At 55.1% G+C, this 19,957-nt stretch overlaps 1 protein-coding gene and 1 long non-coding RNA gene across 6 annotated transcripts in view; both read right to left on the bottom strand.

Moving 5' to 3' along the window:
- Positions 1-1,692, bottom strand: part of LOC112474581 — a 13,327-nt gene extending 11,635 nt beyond the window's left edge. For both annotated transcript variants that reach the window (XR_003044422.1, XR_003044423.1), the window contains exon 1: positions 88-1,692. This is a non-coding gene — a long non-coding RNA (uncharacterized LOC112474581). The remainder of the gene's footprint in view (positions 1-87) is intronic.
- GSE1 (Gse1 coiled-coil protein) overlaps positions 1-19,957 on the bottom strand; it is a 416,570-nt gene that overhangs the window by 189,704 nt on the left and 206,909 nt on the right. The window lies entirely within an intron of this gene.

Below are 19,957 nucleotides of genomic sequence, written 5' to 3'. Positions count from 1 at the left end.
TCCCCCGCGCCCCGCCCGCGGCCCGGGCAGCCCCCGCTCCCCTGCACTTGATAACGCGCTTGTCAAGACTGCTGAGTTGTTCCTGACCTCTCCCCCGCCGCTGCTAATTAAGGCTCCACCGTTGACAGTTCAAGTGCCGAGCATCAAGTTTGCAGAACCAAAGCCTCTAATTGGGGCCGCTTTTCATTTCTCCATCCTGCGGGCTGGGGCTCCCCAGACCTGGGCACTGGCGCATTTTCCTTTTGTATTTTTCATTAGGGAGAAGGAGGGAGACGGGTACCAGGAGAGGGGGATAGGCAAACAACCAAAAGGCTGGGGTGGGGGGAGTAGCGAAGCCAGGTGGGGGCCCTTTCCCTGCGCCCCCAATAGCCATACAGGAGCCACAGGACACCCCCCCAAGGAGCCCACCTGACGTCTGTCCTTACCCAGAGGTCTCTGAGTTTCCTGCCTTAGTGCTGCAAGGAGCTGTACCCCACCCGCAGGAGGTGACTGTAGGGGTACCCCCTACTCCTCCCCTCACCCCCTCTTCTCTGCCTCATCCGGGTGTGGCAGGGAGAGGCAGCCCGGACGCTGCGTGCTAGGGGTGGAGGTTGCTGGTAGCTCACGGTACCAATAACCCTGCAGAGGGCTGTGACGACGGCAGGTTTGCCAAGGCCCTTCTCCCTCTGGTGGAGAGGTGTGTCTCTCCTTACACCCCGGCTCCCTCCCGGGGCTGCCGGCCTCTCCTATCCAGATAAGTGCTGGCTAGCATCGAGGCTCTTAGTGACTCTTCAAGCTGCCTTTCTCCTCCAACGCCTACTAAATCAAGCCCGCGCTGAGAGCCACCGGCTGGGAGGAAAAGAGGAGGGGGCCGGCTGCTGGCGGGCTCACAGGAGCTGGCGGAGGGCGGGGGCTGGGATAAAGTCACCGGGGAGGAGAAGGTGGGGGAGGTGAGGAGAGGCCCAACCCTGGGATGCAGAGAGCTGGAAGGGAGGGCAGAGGGGGAGGAAACTCAGCAGGAGGTACTTGAGGTCCCAGCCAGACAGGCTAGCCAGGCCTCTCAGCTCAGAACCCTGGAGCCTCGCTCTCTGCAAGGGGCTTATGGAAACGCAGCGGCCTTTCCCACACTTGCCCACGTCTGAGAATTCCAGGTGATTCTAATTAAATCAAGACGGGTTAGAGCCACCACCCAGGTGATTCTTATGATGCCTCAAGTTTGAGAAACAGTCTTCCCCAGGGGGGCTCAACGGAACAGCATATTAGAATCACCTGGGGCAGTTTAACCCCAGGTTGTCTGGGCCTCACCCAGAGCAATGATATCACACTTCTGGGCGCAGACCCAGGCAGCATCAGTATTTTCTAAAGCGGCCAGGGGCTCCCTCTGTGCAGCCAGAGTAGAGGGCCATTGTTCCAAGTCAGTGGTTCTCAGTGGGGTAGGGCGGCGGTTCTGCTCCCCAGGACAGATTTGGCAAGATCTACAGATATTTCTGATTGTCATAATGATGGAGAGTGCTACTATCTAGTGTGTGGAAGCCAGGGATGCTGCTCAATACCCTGCAATGCACAGGAAGGCCCCACCACAAGGAACCATCCAACTCTAAATGTCAGCAGTGCCCAGGTGGAGGAACCTAGGCTAAGCCAGTCTCATTCTCCATCAGTCCCGGGCTCAGGCAAAGGTGGCTGGAAATACTATTGGATGGGAGCCTAGCTCAGTGCTTGCCCCAAACATGCTCCCTGGGACTGGCTGGGTCTCCCTCCCACTCTGGAGGTTAGCACTGGGCTGGGACTGCTGGGATAGAATTTCCTCCTTGTGTTGAGCTGAAATCTTCTACCCCCTGGGCCAAGCCCCTCCCCATCTGTCATCAGGGCCCCGATACTTGCAGCCCACTTTCGCAGTCCCTGGAGTCTGCTCTGCTCCAGCAGAATCTCACCCCATGCCCACCCTTGAATTCCTCAGCTCATTCTCCATCAGTCCCAGGTTCTGGAATGTGCCTCGGTTTGTCAACATCCTTATTAAAGTCCCGGCCGCAGGACCATGCCTGCATGTGTGTGTGCACTGCATCTTTACCTGCCTCCCTCCCTCCCATTTCTTAATGCCTCGAGAGAGGTCACTGCTGGCTCCTGCCAGTCTCGGAGCAGCCAAGGCCTCCTTCACCTCCTACCAAGTACCCATCTTCTGTCAGTTTACTTTTTGAAATTAAGCGCTGGACTTTATATAAACTACACTGCATTTTACCAAGAGTTTTCTTTGCCCATTATCCAGGCAGATTATCAAGCAAACCGGTTCCACGTCCAAATCGTCAGGTGTCCCTCCCATGGGCATGGGTGTCAGTGTGAAAATGATTCTCATCTCTGCTGGACATGCCAATCACCTGGGGAGTTTTAAAACTCTCCATGGGCCCCAACCCTGGACCAGTCATATCAAAATCTCTGGCAATGGGGCCCAAGAATCAATTTATCTAGAATACAGTATTTCTAGAATACAGGTGGTCCCAGTACAGCTGGAGCTAAGCACAGCTACTATAAGGCTTAGGGATACATGGTCTCCCCAGGCCAGGCCCTTTGACCTTGAACACACTTGATATTTCAGGCTAGAGTAGCTGTGGGGGAATAATTTATCTGGTCCAGGGACATGGGCTGGGAGGCAGGCAGAGTGTGGCCTGGTTCTTCCCCCAGGTTGGGCAGAACTCCCAGCAGTGCCAGCAGCAACCCTCCATCTTCTTCCTGATGGCAAGAGGGGTGACTTGATTATCCCATGCAGAGCAGACATGAGGAAAGCCAGCCGCAAGGCCAGAAACTGGGTGAAGGTGTATCCTGTGAGGTCTTGGGGTCCCCTCTTCTTCATCCCACAGGAAGAGAGCTGATCCCAGGGCACTCTGGGGTCTGCTGCTGGTGGGAACAGACAGAGAAAGCTCGGCCTAAGGAGGGCTGTTAACTCACTGGGTGAGCTTGGGTGAAGTGTCCAGCTGCCCTGGGCTTCAGCACCTTCAGCTGTAAAGGAGGGGGTGAATACTTGTTCAGCCCTGCACACAGCAAAGGCTCAAGACAAGAGAGAAAGGAACTAGAGAGGAGAAACAAAGTCTTCACAATGACTTGCTCAAGCCACACTAACTTGCAAGGCCTTATTTTTCTCGTCTATACAATGGGCACTGGGCTAAATGATCTCTTAGAGTCCTTCCACCTCTAAACCTCCCCCTGGCATGAGTTAACAGATCTCAGTCAAGCCCCACTAAGCACATGAGCAACAGACATCAAGCAGGGCAGTGGAGATACGCATCCTGATCTTCCCAGGGTGAAAGGACATCTGAATGGTGTTGGGTTTGTGCTCTGAGCCCCTAGCAACCAACTGGGGGTGGTGGCGATGGGAGCCAACAGGAGCCCTGGAAGCAGGGCTGCCAAGTACAGTTGTCTAAGTCGTCCACCGCACAAGAGCACCTGGATGAAATGGTAAGAAGGAGCTGAAACCCAGCCCTCGCTCTGCTCATCGACACACACCTGGGCATAGGTTATATCTGCCTGGAGTAAAAGGCACCTTCTAATTTGCGCAAAACACCTGTATGGGCGGCTGCTGGTGGCTCTGCTAGGGAAAGCCTGCTGCTTCCCAAATCCTGCTCTCCTAGTTTCGAATCCCTTTCCTGGGATAGTTTTCCCTCCCACACCGAGAGCAGACTGGAAATGCAGCCTCCCAGGAAGAACACAGACTTAAAATCGTGAGAAGGGGTAAATGATTGACACCCACCTGTTCCTGGGAGCAAGTGGAGGCAGGACACAGGAGGGAACCAGGGGCACTGTTTGGGGTAGGCAGGGTTGTCACCCTGGGTATATTCGATCTGACTTGGCCCCAATGCCACACTTTAAGGTTGAATGAGTACAGGTACCATCAGAAACCACCAAGCTAGCAGAAAGCCATGGTGTCACATACAGCAGCAGTAAATGGAACTTTCCAGAGTCCCTCAGGGCCTGAGAACAAAGAACTAAAAATGGTCACCACCAGGCTCTGGAGACAGGAGGCAGAGTGCACAGCTTCAGTCTACTCATCTGTACAATGGGGTCAATAGTACAGCCCTCTGTCATGGGAGGAATGGGGCAATGCTTAGAAAGGGCTCACTACACAATGAGCTCTTCATAAACGTTAGTTGCTATTATTGTTGTTCTTGGGAAACCAGGGGGCAGCACCAAGCCTTGGATCATGTTCTTCAGAGTCAGGTGCTCCTGGAAGCTCCCTTGGCCCCCATATCTGTCCCTCTGCCCAACGATGCTGAAGCTGGATGTCTGGGGGCTGAGACAGAATCACTCAGTCTCATTCCTGGGGCCTGAGGATCTTGGTGGCCTACTCACTCCAGACAGAAGGGAAGCCCACGTGCAGGTGGCCTGAGGTCCTAGAAGGAGCCCACCCCTCATCTTGCTCCCCACATGCCAAGAGCATAGCAACTGGCAGGTCCTGGGGCGATGACACATTTCATCGCTGTGAAGGAGACAGCGAGGTCTGCTGTGCTGACCCTCTAACAGACAGGAGAGAAACCCAAGATGACCTGTATCCTCGTTGAGGTCAGAGACGGCCTTTCTGCAGCAGCTGCCAAATTCCTGGGATTTGTGGCCACGCTGGCAGCTATAGTCCAGGTTTCTCAGGGGAGGCCGTCTGCCCCCAGCTTCCTGGCTCCCGATGGAGATGCACACTCTCCCCTCTCTTCCTCCCACCCCTTGTCCTGCCTGCTCTGGGGTCTTGACCTTTTCCAGACGAGCCTGACAGGGCCTCTCTCCTTCTCCTCTCCCCATCCCTATCTGGCTGTTGGTTACACAATCCAAGTGGCCCAGGGGCAAATTCAGCTGCCCTTTCCTTTGGGGTCAGAGAAAAGCAGGGGAGGCAGGAGCCGGCAGGCTCATCGACTCAGCCATCCTGGGTTGGCGGCCAGCCTAGGACATGGACTTCTGAGGCTCATTTATCAGAAGACATCTTCCAGCCCAACTAGCAAAGTCTTCTGGAGAGGAAGCTGCAGACACCCCTGGCCAGTCAGCTGCTTTGGGCACCACCTCCCCGGAAGTGGTTCATTGTGATTCAGTAAAGAAAGGCCTGTTTCTGTCCTCACGTGGTGAACTGTGGAATGGCATGGTCACCCCTGGGGAAGGGCCAGGTCTCCCCTCAGGGCCCGTGTTCCTACAACAGCCTCCTAGCAGGTGCTCACTCTGCTGAGATTTTCCCCACCTCAGATGCTAGATTCATCTTCTTTAAATACCACTTAGCTGCCTGGAGTCTTGTCATACACACATACAAGCAGAAAAACGGTCTCCTCTGTCCACGAGGTCCCGCAGTGGGTCCTGGTCCCTACCACACTGACCTTTACTTTGTGAGGTGGGCCGAAATGATGGTCTGTGTGCTGCTGGAGGTACAAGAAGTCTGGAGATTCTAGGGCATAAACTGAGAGGCTCTGCTCCGGAATAAGCAGGATCAGTAGGCCTCACCTCCAAGCCTATCCTCTCGCAGCCCCTCCCTCTCTCTCTGACTCCACCTCATCCAGGCCTGGTGCCTCAGCTCCATCAGTCCCCAAGACCAGACAGAGGGACTGCCGATGGCAGACGCTGCACCTCACGCCTGCTACACCACAGGTCCGGCACAAAGATCTACCAAAATACTGTCCTGCCCTTCGGGGACCCTCTTCTCAGCGGGACTGTGTTAACTCAATGTCTACTCTGGACCAAGCTAGGCTGAGCCGAGGTTCAAATCCCAGCTCTGTTACATAACAACCATGTATCCTCAGGCAAGTCATGAGCCTCCCTGAGCCTCGGTTTCCTCAACTGGAAAGTGGGAACACTTTGAGCGCCTCCTAGATGGGTTACAGTGAGGATGACACGAGTTCATGCACGTTTGCAAGGTGCATGACCCACGGGGGTCTGCGTGCATGTGCCGGACCCTGGGAGGGAAGGCCACGTTGGCCTGGGATAGAAAACAGGCACTAGCTGATATGAGGGCTTCCAGGCTCAGGACGAGGGGCCAGGAGCATCTGCGGGACTGAGGCAGCTACAGAGAGGCTCTGAGGGGCACCAGACGTGCAGCTGGGGGCTTCTTCCCAGATTGGGGTGGGGTACAACTTCGTTTTGCAGATGAGGAAATGAGGCATGGAGCGGGAAAAGGACTAGGCTGGGTCACTCACACGAAAGGCAAGGGCTACCCCTTTTCTGCACCTCCAGGCTCTGAATCCCAGGCCAGGTGTGGCCCCCTCTGAGCCCAGCCTCGGGGGCCTGCCTCCTGGCAGTAAGGGACACAAGCCAATCGCAGCGTTCAGCATCTGGGGATCCAGGAGCCACCCTTAGCCCCAGGGTCACCATCTGACAGGACCTGCCCCACCTCCACGCATTGACTTCACCCTAATTAGAGAGGTCTCCACCACACCTGAGCTTCGGGCACAGTCCTCACCAAACAGCCCCACAGCTCCTGTCGTTGCAAAGCTGGCTCACAGCCTACTTGCAACCTCCCCTTTCTCAATTAATCATCATTATCAAACACCTGGCGCTTATGTACTGCGCACTCAGGGCTGAGCCTTCATGCGTATGTTTGCTCATGGAGTGGTCTGCGCAGCCTCTGAGAGGGACCGCGGAAAAGGGGGGCGTGCAGAGGGCTGGGCAAGCTGCCCGGGGTCCCCAAGCCCCTGGGTGATTTTACTGCAGAGCTCCCCAAACGGCTTCCCTTCACATCGTCATCGGCTGTGCTGATGCCAAAATCCAGAACCTTCGTCCAATTCAAGAACCAGAAGGGCTACTTTTTCGATGGTCACCTGTGACCTCCATCTAACAGAGGGGAACCCAGGCTCAGGAGGTCTGTGCCTCGTCCGAGGTCCTGGGTCTGCATCCTGGCTAGTCTGCCCAGCGGTGAGCCCACAGCGTTGGAGCACCTCAAACACACAGACAAGGCGGGGTAACTGTTGCCAAAACACACTCCCAGAGAAGGCCAAGTTCTCCAGCCAAGACCCCTGGTACCCACACGGTGGGGGTGGAGGCACCCAGCCGCCCCCATGCAGGAGTCTCTACCCACCCAGTACCAACAGGATGCCTGGCAGAAAGGAGGCGCTCAATAAATGTTTGGGAAAATAAACAGGGGAGAGAAAACGTAACACGCTGCCCCGAACACGGGACACCCAGAGTCCCGCCCACCTGATGTTTCTCTCTGGCAACGTCTACATTGAGGGTTCCTGGGCTCAGAGGCTTCTCCAGGATTCCACGGACCCATGAGGGGGACATGACCTCAGGCCTCCACGCGGAATAGCCCGTACCCCCAAGAGTCCAGATGAGTCCAAGGAAGAAGGCAGCACCCAATTTGGGCTTCCAGAAAAATCCTTTTCCTTTAGGTCAGGGGCTACCAGTCACATTCACCCTGGAGGAGCTTCGAAAAATCCCAGTGGCCTGGCCACCATCCCAAATCAACTACATCAAAACCCTAGGGGAAGGGGCAGCCTGATGTCAGCATTTGCAAAGTCTCCCTGTGACTCCCTGAGCTCAGGAAGGGAGGGAGAGGTGGGGGCTGGAGTGGGCTCACCACCCCACATTAATTACCCAGCCCCCAGCGTGTCCCGGCTCATGAAAATTGGGTAAATAAATAAACAACCATGCTGGCAGGGCCGGCAAGCACCACCGAATTAGGGATGCAGAGTCAGACAGCTTGACTCTCAAGACATAATCGGTTTAATTGCAGGGCCTCAGCGCAGGCCACAGTGGCGGACTGCTTCCGCACGCCCATCCGTTTTATTAAAATCCAATTATTCGCACTGGCCACAGGTCTCCAGCAGGGACAAAGGGGCATCTCCAACCAAGGCTGGACCTGACGCTGGGAGACAGGTCCCTGGGGTGAGGACACTTCTTACTGCAGGCATATGGGCCCTGGTCTCTCTGGGAACCGGAAAGGGAAGGAGGGCAGCTAAGGGGGGCTTCTCAGGCTTCGAGGCCTGTGGGGAGGAGCCTGGTGGCATGGCTCTGGGCATCGGTCAGAGGAGATAATGATGCCACAGACTTCAGGACAGTGTTATGGTGCTGTTGTTGACTGAACCACATTTGTGTGCCCCCAAATTCATCTGTTGAAGCCCTAACCCCCAGTGCAATGGTATTTGGAGGTGGGGACTTTGGGAGGTAATTTGGGTTAGATGAGGCCATGAGGGTGGGTCCCCTATGATGGGATCAGTACTTGTAGGGGCAAAAGAGACACGAGAATGTTCCCTCTGCCAGCGCACCAAGAAGTCACGTGAGGATACAGCGAAAAGGCGGCCATCTGCGAACCAGGAAGCTGGCCCTCACCAGACACCAAATCTGCCGGCACCCTGATCTCATACTTCCAGCCTCCAGAACTGGGAGAAATAAAAATCTGTTCTTTTAAGCCCCCAGGTCTATGGTATTTTGTTACAGCAGCCTGAGCCAGTTGTGGAAGAATTAAACACACAAAGTAAATGCCCCAGTGTCCATTGACGGGCAAATGGACAAACCAATTGTAACACATCCACAAGACAAGACACCACTCGGCACCCAACGTACGAACACCCACTGGGTAGATCTCAACAACAGTGCGCTCAGAGAAGGAAGCCAGACACGGAAGTCTTCACACTGAATGCTTCCACCTCTATGACATTCTAGCAAAGCTGCTACAGGGACAGAAAACAGATCTGTGGTTACAGGAGCCAGGGGCACAGGGAGGGGAATGACTGCAAAGGGATAGGATGGAATTTTCCGGGTTGGGGGGAAAAGTTTTATATCTTGATCGTGGTGGTAGTGAAAACGAACCAAACAGTACACTTAAAAAGGGTGAATGTTGTTGCATGTAAGTTATATTTTGATAAACCTGATTTTTCAAGTCTTAAGGAGCCTACAATAGAGTTGGCTACAAAGTGAACCTGTGACAGAGTGGCTAGGTACAGCTGTGCAGTTCAGATTCTATACAAAGGGACTAGGGGGAGAAAGGCGCTGGGGCTGAGACTCTGCTGTCCCTCAGTGGACCACGCTGGGAGCCTTGGTGAGGAGCGTGGCCAGAAAGGGGCTACTGGTGATTTGTCTGCCAGAGGTGACGTGGGTTTTTGTATTTCCAAAGTATTATTATTGTCAGTGTTGTTTTCATCATGAAATTCTCAAAGTGGCTCTTCAAATCCAACGCCTACATTTCACAGGAGGCAGGATCAGAGAAGTTAAGCCATCTCTCCAAGGTCACACAGCAGCGATGCAAAGCCAGGTATGCCGGCCCCCAAAGCCCCCACCCGCAACCACTACGCTTTGCTGCCTCCTCAAAGGCACTCACCATTCACTGAGAGGATCTTTGCCAAACAGAAAACAAGGCAATTGGGTTTCATGAGCCTTGCTCCCCAACGGCAGAAGAGGAGTCGCCACTGGGCTCACATTTCCAATCAATCTTACTTGGCAAACATTCCTCCTGTCATCTGGACCTTACGGAAACTGGCTTCTCAGGTGACTCTGAGGCCAAAGGTGACTTGATAGGGCCTGATCTGGAACCTAGGGCTCTCCCCACGCCCAGGGTGCTGTCCCACTGAGGGCCCTCAGGTTTCCCGGCCACCCCTGGCTTTGTTTATCCAGGCCCTTCTAGGCCCAGCACCATCCAGAAAAGTCGGTTAGGCAGGGAACAGCTGCCTGGCGCCTTCTGAATGCCTCAGATGTGGTGCACGGCAGGAGCCCCGAGCCAACGCGCTGCCACTAGGTGAATCGGGCCTGCCATTAGAGTCACAAAGACCAATTAAAACGAAGGAAAAAACAGCCTTCCGATCTCCCAGAGCACCCCGGCCAGCTGCTCCCCTCTCCCACCTCGCAGGCCCCCTGGGGCCCCTCGGGGCTTGGTTTCCAGCCTGCTCCCTCCCGCCCGGGCCACCTGCCTCTGACAGCAGCAATATCGCTGCCCGCCTCCTAAGCCTCGGCTCTGGCGGGTGAGGGCTGAGGGCTGGAGGCATCGGAGAGGCAAACAGCTCCCGGATTTTCGACTCAATTGCTGCGGAAAGAGATGAGAAATTGCCTTTCTGACCCAAAACCGGAGTTCACAGCTGCACTTCATTACGGATTTCTCCAGGAGGCCCTGGGAGAGGCGCAGCTAGGGAAGCGCTCACCTGTTAACAGCAGCTGCGCCTGCCTCCTTCATAAGCACGTTGGTGGTTTCCTGCCCGGAGTTGCAGGGGCAGGGTGTGGGCGGCATGGGGCAGGCTGCCAACGGTGCCCCCCGAGCCCTCCCCCACTCTGCTCCCTGCCAGGTTGCATTAACTCAGTGGATGGAAGAAGGGCCAGATCAGTGAGCAAGAGGGAAAGGAGCGGCCACATGGCTGGGCCTCACTCTCTTCAGAAGGTAAGGGGCACATCTTCCCCTTGGGGTCCCACCTTGTTTCTCTGAGTCTCACGTCCACTTCACTGGGATAATATGCACACATGTGTCAGGTGTCTGGAGCATCACTGGGTACACAGTAGGTACTCAATAAATGCTTCCTTCTTCCCTCGCAGGTGGCCTTTCTGTGCCTTTGAAATGCCACCATTCAATACGTGACAGTTATTTAAAGAGCACAGGCCCTGAGGACCAGGGTTTCTCCACCCTGGCCGCACATTAGAATCATCTGGAAAGCTTGTGGAAAGATCTGGAAGCCTGCTGCAGGATCCCTGAGGCTGGGCCAAGGTATAACGCACAGTGAGGCTGAGACGCTCAGCCTTGGATGATTTTTATCTGGCCCCCGATGTCTGCACACTCTTTTCCAAGGCAGGCGATGGGCGAGGGACTAGTGAAGGAGCCCAGGCTGGCTGCAGAAGGGGGAGCCACGCTTCAGTCACCCTTGCCAGCCATCAGGGTGCCCTGCCCTTCCCTGCCAGCTGTGCTTCTCCCTCCAACATTAAGATTTGCACTTATGTCCCCAACACTGAGACAGCAGGCCCCAAGGAATGAGAAGCTGCCCACTGAGTCCCCCCATCACGAGAGAGCATGTTGGACCGGCAGTGAGAGCTGTGTGACACCAGGTCACTGGCTTAACTTCTCTGCATCTTCGCCAACAAGGCTGGGTACTGGCCGGGCACAGATAACTTTAAAGCTGTGCCCAAGAAGGGACCTCACACCTAAAATCTTGTCTCATTTCTTCCATGCATCTCCTGAGTTCTTTGTGGTCTGGGGCTTCAATTCAGTCTCTGCCCCTTGATGCACCAGTATGATGCTAAAAAGAGCTCTGAGCCCTGCAAAGCCTTGGTCATCACACCTGGGAAGTGGGAAGATGGACCGACCTCATGTGGATCACTGTAGAAGTAAAATGGCAAGTGGCTGGCCAACGATGGTGAAGCTCGTATGTCCTGAGCCCTCTACTTGCTGTCCTGAGTCCTCAAAGCATAACTGTGTGGCTGTTTTTTTTTGTTTGTTTTTGTTTTTAAGCAGCCCCATTTTCCAGATGAGAAAGCTGAGGTCTGTGGAGGTCACTTGCTCAAGATCAAATGATGAGGCTGGGATGTGAACCCTGAACTTGTGAGCCCCAGGTCTTGGCCCCCACATATTCATGTGGGTCTCCTTCTGGTGCCTTCTCTTGTCCTGTGCTCTCCCACCAGGGCCACTGGGACCCTAGTATGGCTGGAGCTGACAGTTGGTGAAGGAAGGATCCTTGTAGGGGGAACAGGGACTCTCATAGGTCCCTGGGCCACTAAGGGAGTGAAGAGGGCTGTACACGCCCCCCTGCACCCTCCACCAATGTCCGGGGGACAGAGCAGGCAAAGCAAGCCTGGCTTGGGAGCCCAGAGTGAGAGGCCACGAAGGGTCTGTGCCTGGGGAGACGGCTTCACGTCAGAGCTGAAAACGGAAAGGCCCGGTTGTGGGCTCACAGCACAGGCAGTCTGCACAGAGGTAGGAGGGGGTGGAGGAATGGGCTAGAAGGGGCTGCAGGCATGGGGAGGGAGAGGAGGAAGGAGGGGGAGTGAATAACAAAGGAAGCTAGGCTCCAGCAAAGAGAAAAAGGTCAGGTGGGGACAGCAGAGGCCAGGCCTGGAGGGTCCTTGCGGGGACACAGCTGAGGAAACTAAAGCTCAGAGAGATTAGCTAACCGGTACAACAGTGCACAGGAAGCTGAGCAGGACAGAGCTGGGCCACCACCTCCTGTGTCACCTTCCTTCCTTCCTTGTTCACGTTTCTCAGGCTGGGCACACAGTATGTCCCTCTACTAGATATGCTGAGAATTGACTATGGGATGGATGTCTACAGAGGCCCATGCCCGGCCCTGGCCATCCCTTCTCCTCTTCACACTCCGGCCCCTTTCTTGGGACTCATCTCAGTGTCCAAATGAGGAAGCACTAACACCAACAAGAGCCAATGTTTACTTATGTATACTAGGTGCCCGGCGAGGGTCCAGGATCTTAAAAGTAGGTCATCTCATTTAAGCCTCTCGAAAATGCTGTGAGGTAAGTTCTGTTATTATCCCCCCTTGAAAGCTGGGGAAACCGAGGCACAGAGAATTGTAGCCACTGCCCATGGGTCTCACAGTTGATTAGTGCAGAGCCAAGACCGCTGGCTCCAGAGCTCCCACCTTTACACAACGAGTGTAGGAATAAACCAGGGTCTTGGCATCCTGGGGAAGCCCAGGGCCTCCCGGATATGGGGCCCCTCTTCCCTGATCTGACCTTACACAGCTCCCTGCCCAGCGGGATGCTGGGGCCAGGCGATGCTCTCTGGAAGCAATAATGCTAGCAATAATGATGATGATGGTGGTGCAGATACCAGCAGCTAATATTTACATGACGCTCACTGTATGTATGCCAGGCATGGTTCCAAATGCTGCGTGTTCACGGAACCTCTCCAGTCGGTACAGCAAACAACATCATTTGCCCATTTCACAGATGGGGCACCCGCAGCACAGAGGCTAGGTGGCCTGAGACTCACAGACATTAGGTGTCAGAGCTGGGATGCGCACCCTTCGACCCAACCCCAGGGGGCTGTGAGATGGGCCCCCAGCAGAAACCCCACAGGGGAAGCATGGGTGCGAGGAAGGGGGAGCAGGCCAGCACCCTGGGCAGGGCATAGGGAGAGCTGTCCCTCCCAGCAGGAGAGGCTGCTGCTGGCGCTCTCCCCGAGAGGCCAGGCCTTGCAAGGGAAGCAGAAATCTGTCGTTAACACAGTGCCAAACCCAAAGTGGCTGCTCCCGAACTGCAATCCAATAAAAGTGCGACTTGTCTATTTATCATCCTTGGGGCTTTTTATCACAGTGCAGATGGCTGCTACCTTTGGAAGGCTCAGCAGCTCGCTGCCAGCCGCCCGCCATGCAAAGCTTAGCTCAACAGAATCTGGGCCTGCACCTGTGAGGGGCCGTGCAAGGCGGCCACCGGCACGTAGGGTCCTCTGTCTACCCCTTCTGTGCTCACATTCCCCTCTCTGTGTGCAGAGCTGGTGGCTGATGGAGCAGGTAGCACGCTCCCTCCTCTGCCGAGCCAGCAGCAGGGCTGGCCACGCCTGGTGTCAAGCCCCTAATTACCCCTGTGGCGGGTGCTCCTGGGAGGGAACAGACAGCATTGAGGAGACCCTCTGGGAAGTAGAGGGGGCAGCAGGAGGCTGTCAGTGGACGTGGCACCCCACGCTCAGTGCCAGGAGGCTCAGAACGAGGGACCCCATGGGGCCCCGCTGCTGATTCAGGCTGAAAGATAAAGGCTGAGAAGATCAAGGGCGAGACTTGCAGAAAAGACAGCAACCGTGCAGCCTCCTGGCGAGTGACGGTGATGGGAGCCCGAAGAATTAAAGCTGCCTCAAGATCACTGGAGGCCGAGACTCGCTGCTGGGAAGCAAGACACCCGGCTGCCCTCCCACCTCCACTCCCAGAAGAGGTCGAAGAGAGAAAACAGAGGAGGGGTGTAGGCAGGACACTGGAGGGGGTGGCACTGGACTCCTCTGAGCCTCCATTTCCACATCTGAAACGAGAGCCTCAGCACCTATGTGGAGGTTGCGGTTAGAGGGAGGGTGAGGGAGTCCTCAGCTCAGTGCAAGGAGGTCAGGCCTGAGGCCAGGGGCTGGTTCCAGCCCCTCCCAGCTGCCACAGGTTTGAGTCCAGAGGAGGCAGCTTTTCGATCAATACAGGTGGTCCCAAGCTGTAGCATATGTGTGCGTGTGTGTGTGTGTGCGTGTGCATGTGCGTGTGCGTGTGTGTGTGTGTGTGTGTGTGTGTGTAGGGGCTGAAAGAGTCACCCCTCCCAGGCTGCAGAGGGCTGGGGCACATGGGGGCCAAGACTTTAGCCCTCTGGGTCATAGCCCGAGAAAGAGAACACTTCCCTCCCCCACCCAGGTTTCCTAGCTGTTCTGGTCCTACCTTCAAATAAACCAGACTGGGCAGCTGTGAAAACAAACAGCCTCTGCATTGTACACCTCGAGGATCCAGCTGGATGAGGGGCTAATCTGGAAAGGGCATCGAGCATCCTTCTTGCCACCCCTCTGGTCTCCCCTACAGGACTTGAGGCTCCGGTCATCCCAGATGAAGCCCTTCCAGTTCCTGGGACTTGTGCCCTTTCGGTTGCCCCGACTGTCCCTCTCAGCCCCTAGAACTCATCTGTCACCCTTCAAAGCTTCATTTCATTGTAGGAGCTCCAGGCCTTCTAAAAAGGTTATTTCTGGTCATTGCAAGGCGCTCTAAGTGGGCACCATCACCCCCTCAGCAGAGGAAGCTGAAGCTCAGAGAGGTCAGAGAACCTGGGCAAGGTCATCCAGCCTGACACTATCCCACTGTCTTCCAGCTAGGGCTCCTACTGTCCCAGCCACACCTACAAGGTCATCCAGCCTGACACTATCCCACTGTCTTCCAAATGCTAGGGCTCCTACTGTCCCAGCCACACCTATGAGGAGGAAAGTGTGTGTGTGCGTGTCTGTGTGTGTGTGCAGTGCCTTATCTTCCAAGCTAGATTATAAGTGTAATCCACACCTGTCCTGGATATTTGCCTCTAGGGTTTGTACTTTTTGCCCATAATAATAAGAGGTAGCACTTATATAAATATTACTGTGGGCCAGACCCAGATCAAGGCACTTTATGTACATTTCTTCATTCGATCCCCTCAACAATGCTAAAAGGAAGATATTATCGCTATCTTTCTTTTACCGATGGGGGAGCAGCAAAGAGAGATAAAGAAACTGGCCCCAGGTCACACAGCTGGAACCAGCACATGCCCCAGGTCATGCTCTTGACCATGCTCAAGGCCCCTCCCAAACCTGTTGCCAATACAGTCTGGTCACGGCTGCTTAGCCTGCCTTTGTGGGGGACAGTGGGACCTGAGATTTCCAGGTGGAGGGGAGACAGGGAGTATCAAGCCATTGGTCACCTGAGAGTTCATTCAAGGTGGCCAGCCTGCTGGATACCACACCAGGAGATTTGCCCTTGGTCCCCCAGAGACAGAAGTTATACTCCCTCCTCCCTTCAAATAGGGAACTATCTGTGGAAGTATCAGATTTTCTCAGTGGGCAGGGTGGTGGTGCCAAGAGCCCACATGTGGCAGGCAGCAGCATGCTGAGAATGGGCTACACAGGGCTGAACACTGTGCCTCCCAAGTTAACATCCACCTGGAACCTCAGAAAGAACCTTACTAGGATATACGGTCTTTGCAAGCTAGCACTGTAACAATGTAATTAAAGGATTTCGAGATGAGATCATCCTGAATTTAGGGTGGGCCTTAAATCCAATGACTGAAAGAGGCAGGAAGGGTCCTCCCCTAGAGCCTGGAGAATGAACCAATGCTGCCAACACCTTGATTTTGGACTTTTGGGCTCCAGAACCGAGAGAGAAGCCATTTCTGTTGTTTTAAGCCACCAGGTTTGTAATAATGTGTTATGGCAGCCCCAGGACACTAATTCAGGGCCTTGTCAGGGTGGCCGCTGCCCAGGAAGCGGGCAGAGTGCTGCGGACATTCTCACATGATGGGCTGCCTGACTGGGACTCCTCCTGGGTACCATCTGGGTTCAAGGCAGGTAAGAAATCCGGAAGAATAGATATGTCACATTCCTCTCCTGACCAAAAACTCCTGGATGAAGACCCATTGACACCAGATACTGCACACCGCCAGCCTCAGTTTATCTCTGCAGTTGGGTTCAATCTCCCGCTTCCCAACACATCAGCTGCTCTGACTCAGCCTACAAGTTGATCACACCACCCTTTGTGCAGTCATTCAACAAACGTTTATCGACCACCTACTAAGCACCCTGCACTCTTTCAGGTGCTGGGAAAGCAGCAGGGAACATGATAGAGTTCCTGCCAGCATGGGGCTGATGTTAAGATGGGGAGGCAGACGGTAAACAGTGACTGAAGACTGCCCTAGAGAAACGAAGCCAGCAGAGAGGGCCACAGCACAGCTGTTTTGAGGGGTGGTCAGCAGCGGCTTCTCTGGGAGGTGATATTTGAGCTGAGGCCTGAAACAAGGAAAGGACTGAGTACTGCACATAGCTGGTAGAAAAGTGCCAAGCCACTGGAACAGCACGTGCAGAAGCCCTAAGGCAGGAATGAGATCTGCATGTTCCAGAGGCAGCAAGGCGGTCGGGGTGGCTCCAGCAGGGCTCCCCATGGAAGGCGGGGACGCAGCTGGAGAGAGCTGCTAGGGGCCAGAACACACGAGGCCTTTAAGCCATCATCTGGAGTTGGGATTTTATTCCAGACCACAGCCCAGCGGAGGTTTAACTAAATCCTAACGGCCTCGGGTATCTCTACATCCCAGACTTGTCCCAAGTCATTCATTCATTCACTCATTCATTTGTTCACTTATTCAACAAACATTTCCTGTGCCAGGCATCAAGGACATGTTGATGAACGAGATGTGGGAAGACTGTTTGCTGGGGGCTTACATTCTAAGGAAGAAGACAGATAATGAGACATTAACAGGTAAATTTGGTAAAGTAAAGGGGTAGGATGGGGAGAGAGGCCAGTTTTCTGGGAACAGATTTCGCTAGGGGAGAGAGGGCAGGGTGGGAGGCAACTGTCCAGGAGAGAGAATCAGCTCTGAAGCCCGGAAGGAGGGATCTACCGTCAGCAGGCGGGTGCCCCTTGAAGGGCAGAGACATCTGTGGGTGAGTGAGCGTATGTGTGTGTGTGTGTGTGTGTGTGTGTGTGTGCATCTGTGCATGTGTCTATGTATAGCTGCATGTACAAGTGTCTGGCGGATGCATGCATGTCTGTTTATCTGTATCTGTGTGTCTATGCATCTCTATGCATGCATGTGTATGCATACATGTCTGTGCTTGTGGCTGGAGAGTCTTCACCAGGAGAGTCTGAACCTGAAGGCTCTTTAGACCCCCTCCCCCACTGATACAGGCCCAGAATTACAGAGTGCCTCAGCACAGTACCTGGTGCGTGCGTGTGTGTGGGTGTGGGGGGGTGTAGGGTGAGGGAGAGAAAGCAGGAAAGAGAGAGACTGTGTTGTCCCCACTGCAAGTACCTCTGAACAAAGTCCACCTTCTATCTCTCAGGCCCACCACCATCTGTCTCCCTGCCCTCAGCTTAGCCATTTGAGCCAGTGGGGGGCACCCCCACCTCCCAGGCTGGGAGAGCCAGATGGCAGGAATCAAGGCCTTATCTTGCCCAAGGGAGGCCATGCTGGGGCTGTTGCCCCTCCCCCGAGTCCCCCCAGCCACCTGGGTCACAGGGCAGGCTACTACCCTCATCCTTGGCGCCTCCTAGCTGTCATGACCCCTGTCCCTGGGCCCCAGGGCCAGTGGCCTTTTGCTGCCACTCCATAAATCACCATCCAGGTCAGGGCTGGGTGAGGGAGCAGGGCTGGGGAGGGCACAGCCCCTGGGGGCCCACAGACAGAGTGGCTGCCAATGACCCCTGACAGCCCTGGCCAGGGGCCTTCAGGGGCCAGCAGGGAGGTCAGGACAGTCCAGTAGTACCCTGGGCCTCTGGGTCATCCCCACCTCACAGGGAGGGCACTTCTGATCACAGGGCCCTGGATCAGAGGCTCAGGCCAATACCTGCCCAGGTGGCCCACTGGGATGGCAGGCAGGTAGCTGCACTGGGTGGCTCCTGGCAGCTGCCTGCACTGGCTGATTCCCAGATCTGCCTCCCTGTACACTGGGCAGCACAGGCAGTACCTGCTGACCTGGGCACAGCTCAGTGACCTCGGCCCTTGTGTTTTCACAATGACTTTTTACAAGAGGCCCTGAGAATTCTGGCAGTTGTTATCAGTCACTCAGAGGCTGTGGCTGGACATGCAAGCTCTGGAACCAATGGCTTGGTTTGAATTCTTCCAAGCTGCAAGAGCTTGCGCAAGTGACTCAACTACTCCAGGCCTCAGATTCCCCATCTGTAAAAGGAGATGACAGCCCCTCCTCCTAGGTTCCCACGAGAATTAAATGGGGCAGTGCTTGGGATAGCGCTGTCACTCAGCAGGGCCTCAGTGGACAGCAGCTGTTATTACCTGCCCATTCAGGACCTGGAGCAGGCCCTCGGGGTGCCAATAGGACAGGGCAAAGGCACACCCCTCTCTCTTCTGCCACCTTGGAGACCACTGCTCCCCACTTTCCCACTTCATCAGGAAAGGAGGAGCAAGGATCTAGAAAGAATACAAACACGTGGCCCTTCGGGGGCCCTCAGGCTAGGCTCAAAACCCCTCACGTTAGGTATGTTGATTTATTCACTCACTCATGCATTCATTCTACAAATTTTACAGAGTGCCCACTATGCGTTAGGTGCCTTGTGGAGATGAAGAAATGAAGGGAATGTCAAGTGGGGACTCACAGTCTGATGGGGAGTGAGAGGCAAAAACATAGGCTCCTACTCAGGCAGATACACACAGAGAGGTGGGCAGCCCTGAAGATGCTGAGACCAGATTTCTCCCTCCCCCTCACCCCCAAGCCTGGGGCAGCTTCAAGTCATGAATGCTAATAAAAGTACTAAGAGTAGCTATTATTTATTGCATGCTCACTGTGTTCCAGCATTTTACACCCATAACTTCCTTAACATCACAGCAGCCTATGATGTGAGGCAGGTACTACTATGATGTAGGAAACTATGGGCTCAGAGAAGTTCAGCAACTTGCCCAAGACCACACAGCTAATGGGTCAGAGGAAGATTTGAACCCAGAGACCAGCCAGCTACTGATCAAACATCCCACTGGCATTAGGGGTGGTGTAAAGCCTTACTGACATCTCCCCCAATTCCTTGACTCCCCAACACCTGGAAGAGAAGCCGAGAGCACACTTTACAAGAGGGAAAACTGAAGCCGAGAGAGGGCAAGAGACAGCCTGAAGGGACAAGGAGCTAGTGGCAGCTCTGGGACTGGAACTCATATCCCTTCATGGGCTCTGATCCTGGACACCTCGCTGCTGCCCTCCAGGCCCCCTCCTGGGTACAGCCCAATCGGCGGTGCAAACATATAGCTTTCTCCTCCAGGGGCTTGTGGGTGCCCACTCCCTAGATGACATTATTTCTCTCTCTCTCCGCTTTAGCACCATACGGCGGCCTCCTGGTCCAGCAGGAGGCCCCAGGTCTTGGCAACATCAAGCTTTCTAGAAATAAAAATGAGGAGGGAAAAAAGCCTTTCCAGGAGGCCAGTTCTCATATTTACATGTAAAAAGGTCTCTTCGGCGCTCTCCGCCCCGCCCCCACTTCCTTTGGGGGCGGGGGGATTGTTTGAAGGGCGCACAGGGGGCCTCGGTGACCCCAGGCGCCTCCTCGGGGAGCCGAGTGGAGGCGTCAGCGGAGGGGTGAAGGGGGAAGATCAGATGGCCGTGAAGGGGTTGGGGCTGCGGGGGAGGGGGAACCTGCATCGCGCTCCCCCCCCACAATGGGAAATTTCATGGGTGTGGTAACACGTGGGTCGGGCCGGCTGCGCCCGCGCTCCGTCCCCCCACCGACCCCGCCATCTGCTCCGAAGCCAAAAGTCGCCGGGGAAAGTTGGGGGTGGAGGGCGCTGCTGCGGGCTCCGCTGCGCCGACCTCAGCGTTAACCTCCCCTCCCGCCCCGCTTTTTTTTTTTAAGCAGATGTCTCCTATTGATGAGCTCAAGGTTCGCTCCAGCCCGGCCCCACCTACCCA

Source organism: Pteropus alecto, unplaced genomic scaffold, assembly GCF_000325575.1.
Source record: "Pteropus alecto unplaced genomic scaffold, ASM32557v1 scaffold7, whole genome shotgun sequence".
NCBI lineage: Eukaryota > Metazoa > Chordata > Mammalia > Chiroptera > Pteropodidae > Pteropus > Pteropus alecto.
The sequence above is the reverse complement of the archived record's forward strand: the minus strand, read 5'-3'. Positions and strand labels throughout refer to the sequence as shown.